General features: G+C 43.4%; 1 pseudogene across 1 annotated transcript in view; it reads right to left on the reverse strand.

The window, feature by feature from the left end:
• The window catches only part of LOC311522765 (interferon-induced very large GTPase 1-like), a 52,128-nt pseudogene extending 46,221 nt beyond the window's left edge, over positions 1–5,907 (reverse strand). Inside the window, exon 1 of the transcript in view lies at positions 1,986–5,907. The product of the transcript in view is annotated as an interferon-induced very large GTPase 1-like (transcript). The remainder of the gene's footprint in view (positions 1–1,985) is intronic.
• Positions 5,908–7,899: the final 1,992 nt, after the last annotated feature.

Consider the following 7,899-nt stretch of genomic DNA (forward strand, 5'->3'; position numbering starts at 1 on the left):
ATTTATACACAAAGTACATCAACGTCAGTCAAACATGGCATTTTAGAATTTCATTTTATGAAGCTCCTGGTTGGCCTGAACTGGGGCTTATACAGTATCTGGCTAACAAGCAAATGAGATCAGGCAAAAATCGTAGGACAGTAAATAGTCAAATCATCGGCATTTATACGTCAGTGAAAGTGAGGGCAGTGAAGCTCAGCCTTGGCTGTCACAGCTCACTTAAAGCAATTTTAAAATCACGTTTGGATACAACAGGAATTACTGAAATGTTCATTCACATCTTTATAGACACTTTCATCCAGAAGGATCCATTTGGATGTTACAGACAGAGCTGGGCCAAACCATGCCATGCGAGCAGGGAGGAGGAAACCCAGGCAAGCATTAGCCAAAAAGGCAGTATGTGACATTCCAGCTGGGACCACAGATTTCTTAGCACCACTAACTGCCTTCCCTGGCTTCTCCCCACAGCACCCCCATGCAGAAGGGTAGCAGGCAATCACAGGGCAAATAGCCAATGCACCATGGCTTCTTAGCCTTACTACCCTGGATGAGAGATGTGTGCGGGGCAGTGAGCAGAGCAGAGGGAAAGACCATTCCCAGGGATGGGGTGGGTTTCCCATGGAGCCTCAGTGTCTGTTGGGTTTGTGGGGATTCCCTTTGAAACCTCAGGGTCTTTTGGGGTTGCCGGCTGCATCCCTCCCTTCCCCATTACATTATGCTGCAAACCTCCCTCATTGGTGTTTCTGAAGTACTTTTTCCCGCCCATGTGTTACCCCAGAGAAGGCGAGCATCAGGGCCAGGCTGTTTGGTGTCAGATTAGCCATAAAAGCACAGGATATTGATCCTCTAAGTAGCAGAAGTGGATGGCTGGTATTCGGGGGCTCTTGGAGGGAACACTCATGTGGGAAAGGTTTGCAGGTCACTGGATGGTACCACTGTATCAGCAAAATGCAGTGGTGAGGACAAATTGGGATTTTGGCAATTTGCTCCTGAAGACAGAGGTGCAGAATCTCCACATCTGGGTCTTTCCCTCCTTCTTTAATTTTGCCATACATCGATATGTGATGTGAAATGTGATGTGATGTGAAACGTGAAATAGCATTGTTTCTTTATCTGTTTGGAAGCTGCAACCTGTGTCTGATATTAAAAAAGAATCACCATTACATTTAAGGGAATTAACTTCTGTAATTCTCCATTCACAAAAGAGTTTCTCAGCCTGTTTTTGATTTCAATGTAAAGGCTTCCTTTAGGCTCTCCAGTGCCTGTTCTTTGGTTATTTCACCCCAGTCGTCAGGGAGATCGGCAGGGAGAGCATCAAACTCCTTAGCAAACTGGTGATTGAATTCCTTGAAAACAAACTTCCAGAAATCGGAAGCTGTGATGCTGGGATCTGGCTGGATAAAACAGTCTGGAAAAAATTTGCCATAATCTTTGTAAGGATGAAACTCCCCTTTTGTCTCCAAACATCTGAATGTTTTATTTGAATCCACAGAAGAGGAGCATATATCAGAGACAAGTACTCTTGTTTTATTCCACCGATATGCCCCTAATCCTTCAGGTAGGTGCACTGAAGCAAAATGCTCGTTATGCGCAGGAGCTCCTGCTTCACAGGGGACTTTAAAGAACGGACACTGCTTCCCACAGCCAAACACTCGCTTGAAGATTTCATCCTGAGGCTTCATTGCAAGTTTTGAGAGTTTTGACTGAATTTCCAGATTTTCAAAAGTGGATAAAATTTGTTTTTCCAGATCAGGAATAAACTGTTCTATAAAAGCTGAAAATTGGTCTGCACTTGCTGTGTTTTTAAACATTGTCACTTCTAAGCTATCCCTGGGAATGACTAGATCCTGCTGCAGCTTTTCACACAAATTGTCTAAAAAGGCAGAGACTGTCTTAGTCCTCTCACCTTTGGAGTATTTCAGAACATGGCTGAATTTATTAATTATTGGGGAGAAAATCCTTTTCTCCAAATCTCCCAATCTCGCCTTCTCTTTGTAGAGCATTAACAAGTGTCTCTGTATCCAGGTTTTGATAAAATCTACATAATTCCTTGTGTATTGCACATAAGTGTTAAAGTCATTTTCTTCCAACAGCTGCTTCAGAACAAAGAATTGGAAAAATCTCCGGGTGCTGTACTCAACAGACCGTTCACTGCTGAGAATGTCATCCACGATTTCTGTCCCAAGTCTCTTGTTCACATAGTCCACCAGGGCAGGTCTCAGACACTGATCACAGAAATTCCAGGCCCTGTCCTGACACTCATCTTCTCTAAGTACAGAGCTTTGAACGTGGAGAGATACTGAGGTTTCAGTTTCCCCAGACGCTGCAGAGGATCATTTTCTTTAATGAATTCTTCATGCATCGTCTGAAATGCACGAGCTTCATCCCCCAAAATGTGAAGCTTCAGGTCAACTGCAAAGCAGGCGGTGGTGTGAAGGTTTTGAACATCAGCCTGCTGAAGCCACTCGTTAATCATCCGCAACAACTCTCTGCAATAAGTTTCATCATAATCTGCTTTGCCATTTACTTTTCCATCAGCGTAACTATTGCACTCTTCTATTAAAGATTTAGCTAAAGCCTCTGTTTTATGCCAGCATTCCTGTGTCAAGAATTCTTTCACACCTGATATTTATAGTTTGTAACCTCTGAACACTTTTAAGTCTAAGTATTCCTTTTTCATTTTGAAATTTTTTGTTTAATAAGCACACAAGCTTTTGGCATCCTGTAACATCTTCCAGACTGCACTGCCCCTGTCCGCTAGGTCTCTTCTCAGCTGGAACTCCACATCTTCAAATATGTTGCATCGCTATAAAGGAATAAGTGATAATTCTGACAATGTTTCTGTCCACATGTTCTCAAATTTCTTCTCCAGTTCATCATTATTTAATTTGCAGTTGCTTTTCCTGCAATGGTTCAGAAGCCCATCCACTTTCTCTTCAATTTTTCTCTTGTACTTTGACAGCATAGCATCTGTTTTGTGTTGGCCTTTTTTAATATGAATCGCTTCTTGCCACTTGCTGAATGAATAACTCTCCAGTTCATTCCTGAGACTATTGGCACTTCTTCTAAAATCTTCTTTGTACTTTTCTATCAGGTGCAGATTTGCTGTTCCACTTTCAAAATACTGTTGTAAATGATTCAAAATCTTCTCTGCTTCTTGCCTCAGTTTTTCCTGTGCCTCACTCTTTAGTCTGATTGAAACATTAGTGTCTAGTTTATCTGGTGGCTGATTTTGGATAAAAGTTTCCTTTTCAGATACCCAGAAATGTATCTCCTTCCGAAAACCCCATTCCCACTCTGCATACTTCACAGACAGCTGGTTATAGGCTTCAGCAACAAGGCTGTTTCTAAAGCTGAAAATGAAGTTCTCATGTTTTACAGCATTCCAAAGGCTCCTCACCCATGCAAGAAATAGGGGAATGTCATTAGGAGTTCTCTCTTGTGAACAATCTTTCAGAAATTCAAACAAATATTTCTTTAATTCATAAACCTTTTGACTGTATCCCAAATTCACTGGAGCCACGGGGGGGACTCCGTGCCACAGAGCAGGAATGTACCAATTGTGTTTTTCCAGATCATAATCCATAATATCAGAAAAGTTCATCTCTTTGCATTTCTTTTCCATGTTGGCTGCAGCTTTGGTCATTTCATTCAACTGTTCCAGGAGGTGTTTCCTGTCCCTCATGTTTTGTTCATGTGCAGACACATCACTGACGTTCTGATGCACAAACTGGGAGTTGGTTTTTTTCCCGATTTTCTCCATTCTGAGAAATGCATGGACCACAATTTGCAGAACATCTTTCATTCCAGTGGCATTCTCCATGGCCATGTTAAGAATCGTTATGTCACTCAGTCCAATCACCAGGGTGGCCAGCTCATTGTCATGTTGATAACTATCCTCCAGCTTGGCCAGTTCGGGGGCTTTCAAGCCTTCTGTGTCTATCACCAGGATGAAATCACGGCCCAGTTCTTGCTGAAAGTTCTCTGCCACTTTAATGAGTAACGTGAAGGCTCCTCGTGTACATCGGCCACTGCTCACTGCAAACTGCAGGCCGAACATGGTATTGAGGAGGGTGGATTTCCCAGTGCTCTGTACTCCCAGCACCGTCAGAACCAGGATTTTGGACCTTCCCCCCAGCTTGGCGTGAAGCTGACTCAGAACATCTGTTACCCACTGCAGTGAGATGTTGGAAACGTCTCCATCAATGATCTCCATGGGAAACCCTTCCAGCATGAGGTCAGCTGCTATGCCTGGGAGATGGGTGAATTGCCTTTGGCTTTCTGCCATTTTACCTTCTTTAACCATTGAGCATTCCGCTTCATAAAACTGCCCCAACTCACACATGAAATGCTGCACTCCTAAGGAACTGGCAGAGATTAATTTGTCTAACTCTGCAAACATTTTGGGGTCATCTTTTGAGTTTTTGCATTTCTCTTTATATTGATCCCATAGTTTAGAAAGATTCTCCCTAGTAATGTGATCCAGGCCAAACTTCATCCATTTCAGGAAGTAATGTTTCTCCATGGGAGGTAGTAGTCTTATTCCAGTAATAAATGTAATCAAACCATCAGTAAGGTCATGTTTATTCTGCTGAGCATGTAAATCCATTAATTTCTTTTTCAGCTGAGATTTATATTTCTCAAGTGGGGTGTCTCCTTGCTTTCTCATTCTGCACAGCTCTTTTTCCACTTCAGCCAAGTTTCTCCATGTCTCCCCTTGGAGTCTCAGCTTTTCCCTCTTGTACTTTGCCACATCTTTGATTTGTGCAGTGATTTCCTTTGCATATGTGTTTGGGGTCTGACATTCCTTGTTATCCTCATCTACCTGGATGCCTAATTGACGTGCTGTCTCAGCCATGGCTTCTATACTCACTCTCTTGGGAGAAGATTTCATTATGGCTGCTATTGCAGACTGCAGAACTTTTACAAATTGTGCCTTGTTTGTGGTACCTCCTTTCCACAACACATGTGACTTGTTCAGTTTCAGCATCGAGGCTAACTTTTTCAGGAATTCCAGCGTTTCCTTGGCTTTCCCAGCCTGATTATTGAAGTGAAGCAGTATTTAGTGGCTGATCCCTGCAGAGATGATAACAGCGCATATTCTCTCTCACTGATGCTCTCAGTAACTATGAACACTGCTGAGGAGATCTCTGTTAAAAAGCTAAACTGCACCCAATGCAACTCAATATCTCCAAGCAGATTTGTAACCGCGACAGGTTCTGGGAAAAGATCTGAATTCCCCATCCCACCAGGGAAATACCAGGAAATCTCAACCAGCCCATCTGCGATTGCCCGTGGGACGTTCCCAGACTCCATGTCCCAGTGGACAAAGAAATTGTGGTGCTGCTGGGAGGGGCTGAGAACCTCATTGAGGAGGTGGGACTTGGAGAAGCTGCAGCTCCCCATCCGCACAAAGGAAATGGTTGGCATTGACGTGAGCACCAGGCTCTCCTCTCTGAACCCTCTGCTCTCTGCCAGGGAGTGCGGCCTCCACTTCCTCACAATGTCCCTCATGGCCCACAGCAGTAGGGTGCACTTGGGGGTGTCGAGGGCAGGTAGCAGCAGAGGGAGGGCAAACTGGCACATGGACATTTTGGACAGGATCTCCTGCTGTAGGAAACTGTCTGAGGAAAGCAGAATGGCACAGAGAACATCAAGGGGGTGCAGGGAATCACTGGTGTCTGTGTCACTGAGAAAAGAAAAATCTTCAGGAATATCCAGCTCCTCTTTGTCCATAGTTAGTGTTTGATCAGTGGGTGCCCTGTGCTCAAGGCTTGTGCTTCTTGCCATCCCATTCAGAGCCATGAGCTTCCTGAGGAAATGCCAAGGTAAATCTCCTGTTGTCTGAGGAGGGCAGTTCTTTAGACTTTCTGGTGTGATTTCCAGGACATCTCTCAGCTTTAGTTTCCTGCTTCTGTATTTCTCCATTTCTAACTTTGACTCGATGTACTGAAGGGCTTTTGGTCTCTCTGCAGAAAGGTAATAAAACATAAACACTTTGTTAAACTGAAAATGTTTTCAGGTAGAACTCTTACTTTGGTATTAGGGCCATAATGTGAAGGGATTGCAATTATTAAACAAAAATCATGGAGGTCTGCATGCTCCTTATAAGTGACAACCACTTACAGGGGTCGTGTAGCTGGAGTACTGAAGCACCATTTATCTGGTGCAACCTTCACAGATTTGACCCAACTGTCACACTCTCAGTCATCCTAACTGAAATGCCACACTTATGGAGAGCTACGGAAATTCTTTCAGACAGGTCATGTATTCAACTAGAAATGTGGTTTTGGTTGGCCTAAAATTATTGCAATTTTGATATGAGAGGTTTCAGCCATTCATAAAATGGCCAGAGAAGAAGGAGGAGGTGGTGCTGCTGTTCCCTCCCCCAGTCCTCCCATAACATATAGCCCAGTGGATGTGGGAAAGCCAAGTTTGAAATCCTGCTCTGAAACAGGCCCCAAATTAACTTTTTTGAGTCACCAAAAATTTCAAAATATTTTAGATTTGGTTTGACGCAAACTAAATATTGTTTTTTTAATTTTTTTTGGAACCACCACCAAACCAAAAAAACAATTATTCATCCAGCTCTGCTCAGTTGCAGTCCTTCAGGCAATGCATAAACTCTTCCTTCTTTCCACCTCCCTTGTTTACTACTCCACCTGATGGTGTTCTTGTCACCACTTTTCTTCTCAGTACATCACACTGGGGCAGGAAGTGAGGATGAATATGTAGTCAGCTTACTGGCCCGCACTAGCAGCATATTCTACCCAGGAGACAGATCCGCAAATGTTACAAAGGCTGAAAGATGACTAGAAATTGTAGCAACCAGCATGGAACTTAGAGGGAGGGTCACAAGTTGCAGGAGGGAAGAGTATGGAGAAAGCACCAGCAGGTCAGTCTGTGTGCACATGGCTCGAATGCTAAGCTCCAAGTGCTGCAGCTCTGTAAATAGTTGCTTGAACAAAGGGCTGGCTTAGTTTAATAAGACTGGATCATCACAGAGGAAAAGATTGATGGACGATATTGAAGCAAATTGAGAACAGACAGACAAAGGCGTATAATTTAAATAACACCAATATCTTGAACACTAGAAGTGTAGAAGCATTAGATGACAAAGTCTGTGAGTACGCTGTTCGAACATTATGCCAAGATGACCAGGCTCATATATGGTGATGAGGATAGAGCCATTGCAAAAACATGCAAGATGGAGTATTTAGGAAGAAAGGCGAAGATCATTTAAATATGTGCCTATAGAATTCAGTACCATGGCTTCAGAGAGATCTTTCTCATACCTGAGCGAGAAGATGCAATAGAGAAGCTTGAACCAAGCAATTCCCCTGGCCTGGACCCCATCTGTGACCATGAGCTAAAGCACTTTGGGAAGAAGGCTAGAGCCAGGTTGTTGGACATCAGAAATTACTCAAGCATAAAAAAGGAAGGTACCTAAATTGATGGAAATCACCAGTTACTGTTTCTCTGAAATCCGGCAAGGATCCCTCTTTTCCAGGCAGCTATTGGCTTATATCTTTAACCAGTCTCCTTTGCAATGTAATGGAAAGAACAGTACAGTCAAGGCTTCTATGGTGGCTTCTAAAAAAGGAAAGGTAGAACCTACCCAAATGGCTTATGGGCCTTTGCACTCAATGACAGACTTGCTGGTGGCCTTCTGGCAGCCTCTTAGCAATGGCTTCCAGAAAAAGCCACCGCAGTCATCAACAGGAGTCTGTTTTAAACTCAGTGCAACATTTAATGGAGTCTGGCGTAATAGGCAGTGAGATGGGAGTTTGGTAAAATGCACCTCTGGATAAGAGGTTTCCTACCATACAGGAAAAAAACCCACTAAGATTAAGTTATACTCCTTCAAAGACAAGGAGGCCAGGATTTCTTCAGGGCTCA

This window comes from Lepidochelys olivacea (assembly GCF_965140295.1).
Source record: "Lepidochelys olivacea isolate rLepOli2 genome assembly, chromosome: 6".
Taxonomy (NCBI): Eukaryota; Metazoa; Chordata; order Testudines; family Cheloniidae; genus Lepidochelys; species Lepidochelys olivacea.